General features: G+C 39.4%; 1 protein-coding gene across 2 annotated transcripts in view; it reads left to right on the top strand.

The window, feature by feature from the left end:
• Positions 1–18,513, top strand: part of KCNQ5 (potassium voltage-gated channel subfamily Q member 5) — a 587,063-nt gene that overhangs the window by 116,066 nt on the left and 452,484 nt on the right. The gene's annotated exons all lie outside the window — the stretch shown is intronic.

Here is an 18,513-nt window from a genome sequence, read left to right on the forward strand (position 1 = left end):
TAAGGCTCTGGAAACACAAAATGAATAAGAGGACTTGATCATAGAGGATGAATGGCCTTGTAGAGAAGCAGATTGGGGGAGGGATATGAAGGGAGATCAAATCTGAATAACTTTGAGAAGAGGAAGGAGACTCAGAGTACTTGCCAGGACCCGTTTGTCTTGAGAGAAACGTCCCAACTAGTGAGTAACTGGACATCCGCTGTCAGTGACAGATTGGCCACGGCAGCTGTTGTATTGGGAGCTACAGAGCAGCCTGTCAAGGTCATCTGAGTCAACAGGACTGTTGCAAGGCTGAAGGGCTAATGTGAGATTCTCAGTGAAAGACCAGCGCAAGGAGCAGCTCTATGACGATGTTATTTTTGGAATGTACCCGTGTTTACCAACCCATGAGGGGGAGGGTATTCTGAGTAGAGGATTAAAAGTGGATGAAGGCTTTTCCGAGCACAGTTACACAGATGGAAGGAAAGTTCTAGGAAGTAGAACTGTAGGCTAGAAGTGTCAACAAACTAGCAGTCCCATCTGATACCTTGGACTCAAATAGAACCCTGGGGATCTTAACTGCTGAATTCCGTCAGCTCTGTGTTCTTGCCCAGCCCTTCCCCTTTCTCTTAAGTATGACTTCACCAAGGCCAGAATTGGGCATCTCTGTCTCTGGGGAGAGAGACCCAGTACTTGCTCTGGAGTGGTGTGACGTCAGAGATTACGTTCGTAGTTGAGGAGCTCGGTTCCCAGGCTTGCAGTGTGATGAATGGTGTAGCAAGGGTCGGGTGCTTCCTTCCAGAAGGGCTTGAGAGTGTGAGTCTGGCATTAGGTCTGTGATCAGTTAGGGAAGAGGTCTCTGATGGGAGTTTGGGTGGAGTCGCCTATGTGCTAGTCCTTTCTTTAAGTGGGGAGATAATGAGCTGGGATGTCCAAGAATCTTGAATCGGGGATGCATTGGAGTTCAGCTACCTCCCGAACATATGAATGCCCAGTTAATGGTCTCCCAGAGGGATCTCCAAGGCTAAGGTCTCGAGTGTCACACAAGACCCCACAGTGTTTCCTTGGCTGTGGCCTTTCTAGTAGGAAAGGGTCTTGCGCCACCAGGACCAGTAATAGTCCTGGGTCACCAGAAAGACTGGTTTCACCGAATCATGACACCCCTCAACTTTTCACCTCCTTTAAGAGTCAGCCTGTAGGAAGGGCTCAAGGATAAATGACAGGCTCTCAGAGGGGAAGCAGGAGCCCAGATGTCTCGTAGGGCATCATTTCTCAAAACTGTGTGATAAGTATAAATCACCTGGGCATCTTGTTAAAATGCAAGCTCTGATGTAGCAGGACAGAGGGGTGGAGTGGTGAGAATTTGCATTTCTAACAGGTCCCCAGGTGATCCGCAGACCTCACTTGAAGTAGTAATACTTGGGAGCACTAGAATAGGGAAAACGCCTACCAACACATGATTAGAGTCTTCCTATGCTACAAAGGCACAGAAACTAAAGGAGACTTGACTTAACCCATGCAACTGCGGTGAGAATTTAAGAATGCTTCAGGAAGACTCACAGATGAGCAAGGAAGAAACCAGACCCAAACAAATACAGTTTGCTGAAGCGAGTCTCTAAAGAGGTCCTCAGGAAAGGACAGGACATCTGGCAGTGCTGGAGAGGCATAAAAACTTAATTCCGTTGTCTGCTAACTCTGAAGGATGAGATCTTCTGGTTGAAATTTTAGGGGCCGCTTATGTCCAGCTGCCACCCCCCACGCCCCATCCTGTTCCCACACAACGCCTCTCATACCCCACCATTCACACCATTCATGCTACTGGCTCTCAGATGCTTTAATACAGCAGGGAAGCAACTGAAGGTTCATGACTTGTGGATGAATTTTAGGTTGTCAGACATTCATGGAGCAATTTGGTGGAGGGGGTAGGTGTGAAATCTCCCTGGGGAGGTGGGGGACATAAGTGATGGAAGGCTGGTTAGAAGATAGCTTCAGTATCCTTTGTTGTAATAGGTCATTTGAATGTTAATACAGTGCAACTCAAAGGTTACCAAAATATTTCTCTTAAAACATAATGCAGTAAAACTTCCCTTGTATAATAGATGCTATCCCGATACAATCTTAGAAGTAGTTTTCAAAGCTCAAAGGGGTTGCAAAAGTTCTCCTTGATCTACTTGATCACGTATACAAGTGTGACTTGCCTGCTTCTCTCTCTACTGCTATTTATATCAGCTGTCCTCCAGGAGATCAGCTTTCTTCACAGCATCAGATATAAATAACCAGTCCTCTAAGTATGATCTGCTCAAGATTGCCAGGTAACTTATAACCAGTGTCTGGTTACTTATCTTCATGATTTGTCAGTGATATGTTTTGTTACTGAAGTTAATGCTTTTCATACACAATTCAATGATCATTACACTGTATCTCAGTGATTTTATTAAAAGATTCACTATTCCTAATGAGCAGGTGAGTTGAGTTTAAATACTACAGAAAAAAGCACGGCAGAGGTCTTTTGAGGCCTTGCCCTTGAGTTGGAATTTCTGTGAGAGACTTAGTCAAGTGCAAATACAGAAGAGAACATAACGTACCCAATGGATGCAGCTGTCTTATCTGCCCCAAGTCTGCTCTGATGACTTTCAGAACTTGGGGGTGTGGGCTCCTGTTCCTATTCTTGTCCCTTATACTGTAACTAAAGAAAGCTGAAATATTCTTGTTTCTTAGAGAAAAATATCAGTCAATAGATGTAAAACACTTTTCAGGGGTAAAGCTAACCTGTAGTGTTTTCATCTTGAAACTATCCATGTTGAAACCTGCCCTGTCTAGCTTCTGCGTAACTCGTCAAACACTTTTGATCATTTAAATCACTTTAGATGTAACTTGATCTAAAATGCAGACTTGACTTCAGATCATGTAGCAGCAATCATTAAATACTTAGAAAAATTAAAGATCAAAGTTTGGAGTAGCAGTAGGAGTGTAACTATATACATAAAAGCATTAATAAATAAAAAAGCTATAGTTTTTCTCTATTAACATTTGGACTGGTGATGAGTCCAAATGTTGTTAAATTTAATTAATGAAATAGTTATAATTAATATAAGTAAAGCATTTAATTAAGTATTGTTCATGATTTTAGTCATTAGAATGCAATTAATTTTGTCAATAGAATTTTAATGGAATTTAATCTAACATTACCACGCAGCTTAATAATTCAAATTTTAAAATAAATCTGTTGTAAATACAGGTCCATTTTCATTTTCCATTATAGAATATAATAAAGGAAAACAGAACCTAGTGGCAGTTTCACAGATTCAATTTATTAACATCTCTACTAGTGACCATACCAGTATTATGCTGCAATAAACACATGCCCTTTTAAAACCCCGATCCCATCAGGGGTCTGTTGGGTCTCTGCTTGTGTTCACTTTGTAGCTTCCTTCTACAAGCAGCGTATAAAGGGAAGACACTGGCACTGTTCTGTATTCTTATCAGAGCTGTGGCCTTCACCTTCTCTCTGGTGTACCCTGCCCACCTCATGGACAAGTCCTAACCAAAGGGAAAATAAAGGATTGGACATAGTAGGAATTTTTGTTATTGCTGCCCTCGTGGTAAGGTTTTGCTGCAATAACAAAAGAAAATCAAAGCCTCAGATCTCAGTGGCCTGAAGAGCGGACCTCTATTTCCCTCTCATGTGCTCTTATACAGAAGCTTGGTGGACCCTTAAACCCTGAGACCAACCTGTGCTTCCACAACCACCAGCCCAGAGAAGCTGCCAGCAATTATGTCCTTCTGCTTAAACCTTCCTCCTAGACAGGACACACCACCAACTCTGCTCACCTTCATTGGCCAAAGCGAGTCCAAGGCCACATACACTTCACAAGGAGTGGGGACGTCTGGCCCACCAGAGGTCTATGAGGACGTGGGCAGGCACCACTGTGATCAGTAATGAGCTTTAATAATTATTGCAGGTATTTAAACCTGGAATGGTAGCTTGTTTATCCTGACACAAATTGAGTGAAGAAATTAGTTTTGTCTTGAAATGGTAGGGAGGACTGTTATATAATTTTCTACTATGAATTGTGTAAATGTGCACTGAAGATTTGAGACATATACACCATTATTAGGAATATTTTGTGTATATATAAAATATGCTAGAAATATATATATATACTAGAAGTATATACATTAGGACTATTTTATGCTTATGTACTAGAAATATATATATATTATGATATATATGTTTATATATACTAGAAATATATATGAAGTGTCTTTATATAGTGGGCTACTGTCCATGGAGTCACAAAGAACTGGACATGACTGAGCAGGCACACATATCTTTATATATGATATACATATTATATTATATATACTAGAAATACATTGTAATATGTATTTTATATACATGCTAGAAATATACATACATATATATTAGGAAAACAGTAAGACAGAGGGTCAGCACACTTGTTAAGGACTCCTTCAGCGGGACTGAGAAGATTTTTTGGGAATCACCAGTTAAGAACTGGCTACTGAAAAATGGGAGGGACATGGATTTATGGAGAGGAAAGGATGAGCTGAAATACAAAGAAGAAAAATTCAACACAAAAATTCTGATTTCTGGGCTATTCTTAATGAGCAATTTATGTTGTTTTTCCTAAAATATCAAGACCTTTTAATCCAGTGACTCAGCTTTTCTGTCTCCTCTTCTCCTGCGTGTGGTCTTATTGCTTTGCCATTTAAAACTCTACAGTGGGAGAGATTTTGAAAACTGAGTCCATTGCTAATGCACACTGTGGCTTCTTAAACCTGGAAAGATCAATTGAGAAATTATTGGCCCTTCACACTTGTTTTGTTACTTCTGATCATTTAATTGCTTGAATTGTGCCCTCCAGACTTAGCAATTCATTATAGTATCAGATCAATAAAAGATGAAATGTTTTCATCCACTAAGTGTAAGTAACTGTCACACTCTTCAGTCTCCTGGACCCTCCTCCAATGGCAGCAGTCAAAGTCAGAATTGGTCAGGATACTTGAAACTTTTCCTGAGTTTTAGTACATTTTACCCATGTTTATGGCTTTCTCGATTGCTCAGTGGGTAGAGAATCCACCTGCAATGCAGGAGACACAGAAGATTCGAGTTCAATCCCTGGTCCAGGAAGATTCCCCTGGAGAAGGAAATGGTAACTCATTCCAGTATTCTTGCCTTGGAAATCCCATGGACAGAGGAGCCTAGCAAGCTACAGTCCAAAGGGTCACAAAGAGTTGGACACGACTGAGCAACTGAGAGAGAGAGCCTGTGTTTATGGTCGAATTGCAGCCATGGTCTCTTTAAACTGAGTTTACATTTTGCAATGAAATTAAAGCAGCTGTTGGAGACAAAAATTATGTGCCTCCTTGATGTTAGTCATAGTGAATTTCCAACTCTTCTTAAAGGATGTGGTTGTGTTTTTTCTCTGGATTGCCATAACAAATTACCACCAATTGAGTGGCTTAGAATGGCAGAATTTTATTCTCTCATGGTTTTGAGGCCAGAAGTCTGAAGTCAAGGTGTGGGAAGGTCATATTTCTTCTCAAGGCTCCAGAGACCAGTCTCCTCACCTCTTCCCAGTTTCTAGGGATGCCCATCAGTTCTCAGCATTTCTTGACTAGTAGCACATCACTCCAGCCCTGCCTCTGTCGTCACCTGGCTATTTCCCCCTCTGTCTCCCCTGTGTATCTCTGTGTCTCTGTCTTTAGGTTTTTCTCTTCTTCTAAGAACACCAACCATTGGATTTAAAGCCCACTGTGACCTCATCTTAACTGTATTACATCTGCAAAGACTCTGTTTCCAAACAGAATCTCCTTGACAGGTACCATAGGTCAGGACTTCAACCTCTATTGGAGGGACACAGTTCAATGCACAGTGATGGCATTATTGAAACTTTTCTGTAATTCTGTAGCACAGTGTTTGCAAGACGCTGGTGCATGCCCCCTCTCCCAGCCTCAAAATCCAGACTAATTTCATTAAGACAAATCCCTGTGCATATGATTGCCACATTATTTAAAATTTTGCATCACTGTTTACATGCCCTGTGACCTGGTTCTTTGGAAGCAGTTCTTCTCCTTCTTATGATTTTGTTGGCGGGACTTGTCAAAATTTTACCTTCCTTTAAAAAGCATCAGGAGGTGGTTCAGATGAACCAGAGGAGACATGCCAGTGACAAAGGGTGAGTCATTCTTTCCCTGCACCAGGGATCTCTGACAGATACTAATGGTACCTGTCATTGAACTAAATGTGAAGCAAAGGTAAAAGGAAATAAGGCTTGCAATTCTTTTAGTGAAGATACTTAAAACTGCTTTCCCTTCTTGATTTTCAACTTTTACATTGGGTACAATTAGCTAAATGTTTTAAAATAAATCTAAGCAAAATCTTGGAATACCATCTTTTCTTTCAAAGTAACATTAAAATAATCTTACATGTAGGAAACAGAAAAACAGTTAGAAAATGCCATTTGGGATAATAAACTGAGACTCAACATTGCCAGATCATACGGTAGTCCCTCCCATCCCCTTATCCACAGTTTCCCTTTCTTTGATTTCAGTTACCTGGGGTCAACTGTGATTTTAAAATATTAATTGGAAAATTCCAGAAATAAATAATTTATAATTTTAAGGTGCATACCCGTTCTGTGTAGTGTGATGAAATCTTGCACCATCCTGTCCGAGATCCCCAACCACGGACAATGATCCAGTCTCCCTGATCCAGAATCACTCAAAAGAGATGGTCCTTCTGACTTATCACCTGCAGGTTAGCAATGACCTGCCACTAGGTCACAATGCCTGTGTCATTCACCCATTTCATTTCATCATGCAGGCATTTTATTCTCTCATATAAGCACAGGGAGGCTGAAGACTATACAATAGGATGTTTTGTATCTTTTTGCACATAACTTTTATTAACATATATTGTTACATTTCTTTTTTGTTATTAGCTATTGTTGTTAATCTTCATTACATTTAATTTATAAGTTAAACGTTATCGTGTGTTAGTTGCTCAGTCATGTCTTTGCAATCCCATGGACTGTAGCCCACCAGGCTCTTCTGTCCATGGGATTCTCCAGGTAAGAATACTGGAGTGGTTGTCATTCCCTTCTCCAGGGGATCTTCCTGACCCAGGGATTGAACCTGGGTCTCCCTTATTGTAGGCAGATTCTTTACCATCTGAGCCACCTAGAAAGCCCAAACTTGATCATAGGAATGTATTTATAGGAAAAAATACAGTACATGTAGAGTTCAGTACTATTAATGGTTTTGGACATCCACTGTGGGTCTTGGAACATATCCTCTGAAGGTGGTGACCCAAGAGCATCCTTCTGTATTAAACTATGTTGTGTGTGGTGTGGTGTGCTCAGTCATGTCTGGCTCTTTGCAACCCCATGGACTGTAGGCCGCCAGGCTCCTCTGCCCATGGGGTTTCCCAGGCAAGAATACTGGAGTAGACTGCCATTTCCTTCTCCAAACTATATCACTATGTGAAATTAATATATATCATACATCATATATACTAATGTAGTGATTGCCCAAAGGAGTGAAATGACTTGATTCTACCTAACAGGATTGCAAACACTTTTAATTTTAATAATGAAAGATGATATGTTGCAATGTAATCTTGCCAAGAAGGAGACGAGAGTGTAGATTTTGAGGTCTCTTAAGGATTATGTTATTTTATTTTTCCTATATGGACCTGTCCATAAGTTTAGGGAGGTTTACTTGGGAGCCAGTTATAAATGAGCAACTTGAGTCACATCCCAAAACTAGTGAATCGGAATCTACAGTTTAAACAAACTATTATATACAAAATGGGTCAACAAGGTCCTACTTTATGTCACAGGGAATTATATCCACTATCCTGTGATAAACCATACTGGAAAAAATATAAAAAGGATGTGTGTATGTGTGTGTATATATATACATATATATATATATATATATATATATATATATATATATATATATGTAGAAGTGAATAGCTTAGCTGTATAGCAGAAATTAATACAACATTGTGAATCAACTATACTTCAGTAAAATACATTTTAAACATAAAAATTAAAGAAAAACATGCATTTTAATAAGATCCTCAAGTGAGCTGAACACATTAAAATTTGTGAAACTGATGTGACTTGACTATAACTGAAAGATGACTAAATTCCTACACGTTACTATTTCACAGTTTTTTTTTTTTTAGCTGATGTTTATACCTTCATCAAGAGATATAAGGCCCATGCTAATAAAAATGATTGTATTGATTACTTTGGGTGAAAATCTCATTAAATCAGGCAGATGTTCTTAAATAGCTTGTAAGCAGACTGTCATAATGGAGAGCACAGCAGATTAGGACAAACAGCCCCTGTCTATGCCACAGGCTGGCCAGGAGAGCTCAGTAGGATAAAGAGGGCCCTGCTGTTGATTGAGGCAAACCCTAGGTGTGTAGTATGCCAGGGAAAGTTCATGCTTTCCTTGCACTGGCTCTGACATGTTCACACATGAATGTACTTCATTCAGAAGAAGTCAAGGCTCTAAAATGGCATAGTCTGACTTTATTAGAAGCACATGTATCATGGTTCACCCACTCCCTTACCACCGGTGGTTTGTCCATGACTCAACTCTTGAATAAAGGGAGTTGACACTTGGATCTCAAACAAATTTAAATTACAGATTTATTTTCTTTCTCTTCATATTTCTCCTCCTTGTTCATTGCCATGACAGAACCTTACAATTCACAAAAGTTTGAATAAACTACAAAAGGAATTCTCAACACTCCAAGCATTTTCATTCAAAGGCAAGTCCTGACTCTGATATTGAGATTAAGGTTCTGTGAAAAGTTCAAACAGAATACCGACTTCTCCAGCCAATTAGAGAGAGTGACTTTTGTTTATCGTTTAAAGCCACCTGGTCGTGAGGTGTTTTCACTTTGGTGCTTGTTTTTTTAGTCGAAGGTAGGAATTATTCTCATTCAGAAATATGCTTTGGATAACATCGATCATTCACTTAATCCTCAGATACCCCTGTTCATGAAATTGTGTGAGCAAATTAAAACCATTAATATTCTGCAAACTTCAGTCCCTGCTGTTAAAACTCACCTTCAACCAATTCCTCCAACTGCTCATAAGGAGCCAAAAGAAAGGATTTGAACTTCATTATATTTTATTTCTCCTGCTGTGCTCTGCTTTCCATTCCGCAGAGAATGGGCAGAGAGATGGTCCAAACACAGGTGGATGGAAAAATACAGGGTGCAGAAAGCCCACATGTGGAATTATCAAGCTCTTAATGGTCACAACGTTTTTATATATTTTCATTTCCATTTATGTAATCCCATTAGGGTTGTTTTGACATACCATTGAGTCATTTGATTTTTCTTTTCATAGGGTATTTTTTAAATATTGTTTCTTCAGCATCATCTAATTAAAAGCAAACATAAATTAATATAGCCTGTCAAGGAAATACTCAGCATTCATGGTCCCATTATAATTATAATAATGACACTATCCAAAAAGGCAAAACCATTTTTAGAACCCATAATTACTTTATCACTTATAATTTTTAATTTGAAAAGTGAATAACATGGAGTTAATGTTCATAAAACCTTGGTCTGTATTCCTTGCTATCAAAATGGTATTCAGAATAACTTGCATGGCAAATTCTACATACTTTTTTTTTTTTTTTATTAGTTGGAGGCTAATTACTTCACAACATTTCAGTGGGTTTTGTCATACATTGATATGAATCAGCCATGGATGATACTTTTTATAAATGGGGAAACGTCAGTGACCAAGAGGAAAATAACCTGGCCTCCATTGAGTCGTTCACAAACATTGGAAAGAAACTCTCAAATGCATTTCCTGAAAGAGTGTTTTGTGAGTTCACATGCACTACTTATATCCAGTGTGAAGGAATGCCCTGGAAATAAGTAATCTTTGAAGACTTATGATTAAGTATTTAGTAATAAAGATTCCCTGGAAACCAAGTGCAAACTAGTTTTCAAAAGAGAAAATATTCTATTTCAACATATAGGCTTGGAAACAGCACAACTTAAAGTTTACTCATACCAGATAACCCTCAGTGAGTTGTTGCTGCTGCTGCTGCTGCTAAGTCACCTCAGTCGTGTCTGACTCTGTGCGACCCCATAGACGGCAGCCCACCAGGCTCCCCTGTCCCTGGGATTCTCCAGGCAAGAACACTGGGGTGGGTTGCCATTTCCTTCTCCAATGCATGAAAGTGAAAGTGAAGTCGCTCAGTCATGTCCGACTTTTAGCGACCCCATGGACTGCAGCCTACCAGGCTGCTCCATCCATGGAATTTTCCAGGCAAGAGTACTGGAGTGGGGTGCCATTGCCTTCTCCCTCAGTGAGTTACTGGTGTATTAATACTTTGGGATTATTTTATGAACAATAAAACTAGAGGAAGTTAGATTTTGGTCATAGGGTGAGGTATCACCATTAATGAATCATAAGTAATAATGAGTAAAAGTAATAAGCTTTTTTTTTTTCAGTTGAAGTGATTTTTTATATTGCCATAATATGGGGCTTTTTAAATCCATTTAATTAAAAAAACCACAACACAGATAATTCAGATTGTAAAGGCCACCCTATGATTAAGTACAGTTCTTTTTGATACATTAAAGTCATTGAATTTGGAATTAAAAGGCTCTGAATTAAATAGATACATAATTCTAAAAGAAAACCTGATTTGTTGGTCACACTTACACTGATTTTGTGTCTTATAAGCAAATCTATAAGGATGCCAGGGGTGTAACTTGCTGGAAATAAATCCCTTCACCTGTTTATAGTATCCTAAAAAAGACTGTCCTATTAAATCCTCCCACTTCCATCCCTCAACATGTATTTAGTGACTTTCATCAATTAATGCCACTCAAAAATATACACCTTCAAAGGATGCCAATTGACCAAAGATATTCTAAATCTTCACTTGGAGAGAACTGGCAGTGCTTACAAAACAATGGTTGACCTGTTGTTACCCCATTAAGGAGCCTACAGTTTGGCTCAATTAAAAAAAAACAAAAAGATATTCCAAATTAGTTTTAATACAAGGATTATCCAAGGCAGAGGTGGGGGAGGTAAACTCATAGAGCGGGAGTAATAGACAACGTTTGAACTGGATCCTAAGGGGTAGACAGTACTTTTGATAGAAATGTTGGATACTAATTCTAAGGGGTGGGTCCAGGATGAGCTGAGGCACAGGTTCAGGAAACCATAGGTGCATTTAGGTAGTGAAGCATCTGGTGAGGTCTGGACTCAGAGTGGATATGAGAGCTAGAAAATATGGTTGAAAATGTAGGTTGAAGCCATATTTGAGGCTACTTAATAACACGCTATGGAGTTAAGACGATTCCTGTTGGTAACGGGACCATGAAAGGATATTTGGTGAGTTGAATATTTCTGTCATCAAAGCGTATTCACATTCATTATAAAAATGATAATACAGAGAAAATATACATACTTGGAATAAGAAGTCATCAAACAGTTTAACTCACTTGAAATTGCCACTTTTAAAAACCAGTATCATGAATCATTCTTTAGCCTCCAACTAATAAAAACAACAACAACAACAAAACAAAAACATTAGAAGCATAAAAAAATTAAAAAAAACTAAAAACCAGTAACAGTCAAATATCATCAGTTTTCACGTTAATAAATTCACTCCTGAGTCAGAAATTGGTACTTTGTCTTTTTTTTTTTTTTTTACTTTTTTTTTTACTTTGTCTTATTTTATAAAAAGATACTCTGAAAATGTAATTAAGATTGAGTGAGACATCTCTATGATTTAATGAAAAACTATTTTACACTTCTACTGGCTACCTTTTCTGTCCTCAGAACAGATATATATCCCCATCCTCACCCATCAGAGGGCAGACAGAATGAAAAACACAATCACAGAAAACTAACCAAAGTGATCACATGGGTCACAACCTTGTCTAACTCAATGAAAACATGAGCCATGCTGTGTTGGGCCACCCAAGACGGACGAGTCATGGTGGACAGTTCCGACAAAACACGGTCCATTGGAGAAGGGAATGGCAAACCACTTCAGCATTCTTGCCTGGAGAATGCCATGAACAGCAGGAAAAGACAGAAAGATATGACACTGAACTTCTGGTGACACATATCTTCTGACAAGAAGACATGGCACTGATGAACTTCAAAGGTCAGTAAGTGCCCCATATGCTACAGGAGAGGGGTGGACAAATAACTCCAGAAGGAATGAAGAGGCTGAGCCAAAGTGGAAACAGTGCCTAGCTGTGGATGTGACTGGTAGTGAAAGTAAAGTGATGCTGTAAAGTGATGCTGTAAAGAACAATACTGCATAGGAACCTGGAATGTTAGGTCCATGAATCAGGGTAAATTGGAAGTGGTCAAATAGGAGATGGCAAGAGTGAACATCCACACTTCAGGAAACAGTGAAGTAAAATGGACAAGAAAGGATGAATTTAATTCAGATGACCATTATATCTACTAATGTGGGCAAGAATCCCTTAGAAGAAATGGAGTAAGCCCTTATAGTAAACAAAAGAGTCAAAAATTCAGTACTTGGATGCAATCCCAAAAACGACAGAATGATCTTTGTTCTATTCCAAGGCAAACCATTCAGTATCACAGTTATCCAAGTCGATGCCCCAACCACTAATGCCAAAGAAGCTGAAGCTAATGGTTCTGTGAAGACCTACGAGACCTTCTAGAGCTAACACCAAAAAAAAAAAAAAATGGCGTTTTCATCATAGGGGACTGGAATGCAAAAGTAGGAAATAAAGAGATACCTGAAGTAACAGGCAAGTTTGGCCTTGTAATATTAAATGAAGTAGGGGAAAGGCTAACAGAGTTTTGCCAAGAGAATGCACTTGTCAGAGCAAAAACACCCTCTTCCAACAACACAAGAGACGATGCTATACATGGACATCAACAGATGGTCAATAACGAAATCAGGTTGACTATGTTCTTTGCAGCCAAAGATGGAGAAGCTCTATACAGTCAGCAAAAAAAAAAAAAAAAAAAGACCTGGAACTGACTGTGGCTCACATCATGAATGCTTTATTGCAAAATTCAGACTTAATTTGAAGAAAGTAGGAAAACCACTAGGCTATTCAGGTATGACCTAAATCAAATCCCTTATGATTATACCGTGGAAGTAACAAATAGATTCAAGGGATTACATTCGATAGACAGAGTGCCTGAAGAACTATGGATGGAGATTCATAACATTGTACAGGAGGCAGTGATCAAACTATCCCCAAGGGTTAAAAAAGTGCAAAAAGTCAAAATGGCTATCTGAGACCTTACAAATAGCTGAGAAAGAAGAGAAGTGAAAGGCAAAAGAGGAAAGAAAGATATAACTATCTGAATGCAGAGTTCCAAAGAATAGCAAGGAGAGATAAGAAAGCCTTCCTAAGTGATCAATGCAAAGAAACAGGGAAAAACAATACAATGGGAGAGACTAGAGATCTCTTCAAGAAAATTAGAGATACCAAGGGAACATTTCATGCAAAGAGGGGAACAATAAAGGACACAAATTGTATGGACCTAACAGAAATGGAAGATATTAAGAAGAGGTGGAAAGAATACACAGAGGTACTGTACAAAAGAGATCTTAATGACTGAGATAACCACAAAGGTGTGATCACTTACCTAGAGCCAGACATCCTGAAATTCTAAGTCAAGTGGGCCTTAGGAATCATCACTATAAACAAAGATATGGAGGTGATGGAATTCCAGCCAAGCTACTTCAAATCCTGAAAGATGATGCTGTGAAAGTGCTGCACTGAATATGCCAGAAAATTTGAAAAACTCAGCAGTGGCCATGGGACTTGAAAAGGTCAGTTTTCTTTCCAATCCCAAAGAAAGGCAATGCCAAAGAATGTTCAAACTGTTGCACAGTTGCACTCATCTCACACGCTAGTAAAGTAATGCTCAAAATTCTCCAAATGAGGCTTCAACAGTATGTGAAACAAGTGAGAAATTCCAGATGTTCAAGCTGGATTTTGAAAAGGCAGAGGAACCAGAGATCAACTTGCCAATATCTGTTGGATCACAGAAGAATCAAGAGAATTCCAGAAAAACATCTATTTCTGCCTCATTGACTAGTCTAAAGCCTTTGACTGAGTGGATCACAGCAAACTGGAAAATCCCTAAACAGATGGAAATACCACACCACCTTACCTGCCTCCTGAGAAAACTGCGTGCAGGTCAAGAGGTAATAGTTAGAACTGAACATGGAACAATGGACTAGTTCCAAACCGGGAAAGGAGTACGTCAAAGCTGTATGTTGTCACCCCTGCTTATTTAACTTCTATGCAGAGTCTATCATGAGAAATCCTGGACTGGATGAAGCACAAGTTGGAATCAAGATTTCAGGGAGAAATATCAATAACCTCAGATATGCAGATGACACCACCCTTATGGAAGAAAGCAAAGAGGAACTAAAGAGCCTGAAAGAGCCTTGATGAAAGTGAAAGAGGCGTGTGAAAAAGCTGGATTAAAATTCATCAAAAAACTAAGATCACAGCATCTGGTCCCGTCACTTCATGGCAAATAGATGGGAAAACAATGGAAACAGTGAGAGACTTTATTTTCGTGGGCTCCAAAATCACTGCAGAGGGTGACTGCAGCCATGAAATTAAAAGATACTTGCTCCTTGGAAGACAAGCCATGATAAACCTAGATAGTGTATTGAAAGGCAGAGACATTACTTTGCCAACAAAGGTCTGTATAGTCAAAGCTATAATTTTTTTCCAGTGGTCATGTATGGATGTGAGAGTTGGACCATAAAGAAGGCTGAGGGCCAAAGAACTGATGCTTTTGAACTGTGGTGTGGAGAAGACCCTTGAAAATCCCTTGGACAGCAAAGAGATCAAACTAATCAATCCTAAAGGAAATCAGTCCTGAATATTCATTGGAAGGACTGATGCTGAAACTGACACCCCAATACTTTGGCCACCTGATGTGAAGAACTGACTCATTGGAAAAGACCCTGCTGCTGAGGAAGATTGAAGGCAGGAGGAGAAAGGGACGACAGATGATGAGATGGTTGGATGGCATCACTGACTCAATGGATATGAGTTTGAGCAAGCTCCAGGAGATGATGAAGGACAGGGAAGCCTGGCGTGCTGCAGTCCACATGGATGCAAAGAGTCATGACTGAGTGACTGAACAACTATCCATGAATTGTTTTTATATTCCTATTAAGGATTAATTATGGTCAGATGTTTACATAAGCTTCCCCAAATCATTAGCAAGTATATGGTAGAGTTGGATTTCAAAGGCATATCTTTTACTTTTTCTTTGAGACTTGGACTTTGATATTTGTTGCATATAGGGGCTAAACTATTTCTGAAGCCTGACCAGCAACCGCTTAGTGAGAAATTGTAGGTTTGTTGAGTGTATCCCCTGAACAAGACATAGAATCAGGTCCTGGATGAACAGCTGTCACCCAGAGAGACATTGTCCTTTTTTCTTGCTGAGCTTATATTTCAGTTGGGAGATAGATTTTAAATTATTGGTATTGGGAGATAGATTTTTTTTTAAAGAAAGAACACTATTTACAAACTAAATGCTTCACCAAAATCAAGTTGTGTGCTACAAGACAGAATGCAAGTTAGTACTAAGTGCTTAAGAGGATGATGCTAACGCCAGGGTGGGAAAAATAGCCTTGGGCCTTTAAGCTGTGAGATGGGGATGAGTAGGCATTAACAGGTAACAGAAATGAGAGGATTTTAGGCAAAGAAAATAGCTTTTTTCTATTTTTGCTTTCTTCAAAATATAGCTCTATCTCAGGGCAGTTGAGTAGGGCAGCAAAAGCCAGGGATTTAGGAACATATTAGTTCCACTCTGGCCCCCACTACACCCACTGATGTGGGCATCACTGGCAGCGTGAGCACCAGCAGGGTCCACGTATAAACAGGATCCCCACACCTGCCTGACTCGTCTCCATCCTGTTGGGCACACAGTTCATTCTGACAAACTGGGAGGCCAGTGTGCAAGTAGGAAATTGGATGAGGGGATCTGGGGGCTTTGTTTCTGCGCTAGCCATCTGTGACACTGTGTTTCTGGTCCTCATACTGCTCTCATTTGAATCCTTGGTTTTATCAGAAACAGAGCATAGCAAATATACACAGGGATGAAGGGCAGAAAGGGAAGAATCTATTGATCGAGATTCTTCTAGATTCTAGAGGAATTGTTTTTGATGAGACGGGAGAACTGGGTACCATTGTGAATGTTTGAATGTTATTTATCAATTAAAATTGAATGCATTTTCTTACTTCCTAAAAACAGAAAATTTGCTTCCATATAAGAAAGGTTTTAATTTATTTGTTATTGAAACAGACAAATGATGGCAAATGTTAATTTATAATATGTAGGATAACAGGAGCAAACGGAGATTTGGGGAAGAAATCATGGAGTAGTCTGGTTTATGGTTGCTTTTCAATCCTTTCTTTATACTCAGTACTGAGTTGCTGAGAGGAGCAGAATTTAAACTATGCTGTCCTTTGGTTGATAAGTACTGTCCAACTCTTTGTGACCCCATGGACTGCAACATGCCAGGCTCCTCTGTCCTTCACTATCTCCTTCACTATCTCCTAGCTCTAATTCTGTTGAGTTGTGATGCCATACAACCATCTCGTCCTCTGTTGCCCACTTCTCCTCCTACCCTCAATCTTTCCCAGCTTCAGGGTCTTTTCCAATGAGTCACCTCTTAGCATCAGGTGGTCAAAGTGTTGGAGCTTCAGCATCAGTTCTTCCAATGAATAGTCAAGATTGATTTCCTTTATGATGGACTGGTTTGTTCTTTTGGCAGTTCAAGGGACCCTCAAGAGTCTTCTCCAGCTCCACAATATGAAAGCATCAGCCTTCTTTATGGTCCAGCTCTCACATTGTACATGACTACTGGAAAAACTATAGCTTTGACTACATGGTTCTGTGTCAGCAAAGTAATGTCTCTGCTTTTTAATACACTGCCTAGGTTTTCCATAGCTTTCCTTCCAAGGAGCAAGTGTCTTTTATTTTCATGGGTGCAGTCACCATCCACACTGATTTTGGAGACCGAGAAAATAAAATCTGTCACTGCTTCCACATTTTCCCCTTCTACTTGTCATTAAGTGATGGGACTGGGTGCCATGATCTTAGTTTTTTGAATGTTGAGTTTTAAGTCAGTTTTTTTCATTCTCCTCTTCCCCACTCATCAAGAGGCTCCTGAGTTCCTCTTCACTTTCTGCTACTAGAGTGGTAATATCTGCATATCTGAAGTTGTTCGTATTTCTCCCAGCAGTCTTGATTCCAGTTTGAAGATTCATTCAGCCTGGCATTTCAATGATGTACTCTGAATATAACTTAAATAAGCAAGGTCACAATATACAGCCTTCCATTCTTCTTTCAAGTTTGAACCATGGTTGTTCCACGTTCAGTTCTATTAATAACTGTTGCTACTTTATCTGCATACAGGTTTCTTAGGAGACAGGTAAGGTGGTCTGGTACACCCATCCCTTTAAGAATTTTCCAGTTTGTTGTGATCCACACAGTCAAAGGCTTTAGTGTAGTCAATGAAGCAGAAGTACATATTTTGCTGGAATTCCCTTGCTTTCTCCATGATCCAACAAATGTTAGCAAGTTGAAGTTAGGTTCCTCTGCCTTTTCTAAATCTAGCTTATACTTCTAGAAGTTCTCTGTTCAGGTACTGCTAAGGCCTAGCTTGAATAATTTTGAGCATAACCTTGCTAACGTGTGAATTGAGCCCAAATGTATGATAGTTTGAACTTTCTTTGGCGTTGCCATTCTTTAGAATTTGAATGAAAACTGACCTTTTCTGGTCCTTTGGCCACATCTGAGTTTTCCAAATTTGTTGACATATTGAATGCAACACTTTAACAGCATCGTCCTTTAGGATTTTAAATAGCTCAGCTGGAATTTCATCACCTCCCCTAGCTTTGTTTGTAGTCATGCTTCCTAAAGCCCACTTGACTTCACACTGCAGGATAACCAGTTCTGGGTGAATGACCACACTGTTGTGGTTATCTGGCTCATTAAGACTTGTTTTTGTATAGTTCTTCTGTGTATTGTTGCCACCTCTTTTTATTCTCTTCTGCTGCTTTTAAGTCCTTAACATTTTTTCCTTTATTGTGACAATCCTTGTATGAAATATTCCCTTGATATCTCCAATTTTCTTAAAGAAATATCCAATCTTTCCTATTCTATTGTTTTCCACTAGTCCTTGGCATTGTTCATTTAAGAAGGTCTTTTTACCTTTCCTTGCTATTCTCTGTGACTTTGCATTCAGTTGGGTATATATTTCCCTTCTCCCTTGCTTTTCACTTCTCTGCTTTCCTTAGCTATTTATAAGGCCACCTCAGGCAACCACCTTACCTTCTTCCATTTTTTTTTTTTTTTTTTCTTTTTGGATGATTTTGGTTACTGCCCCCTGCACATTGTAACACACCTCTGTCCGTAGTTCTTCAGGCAGTCTGTCTACCGGATCTGATCCTATGAATCTATTCATCAC

This window comes from Dama dama, chromosome 28, assembly GCF_033118175.1.
Source record: "Dama dama isolate Ldn47 chromosome 28, ASM3311817v1, whole genome shotgun sequence".
Classification (NCBI taxonomy): domain Eukaryota; kingdom Metazoa; phylum Chordata; class Mammalia; order Artiodactyla; family Cervidae; genus Dama; species Dama dama.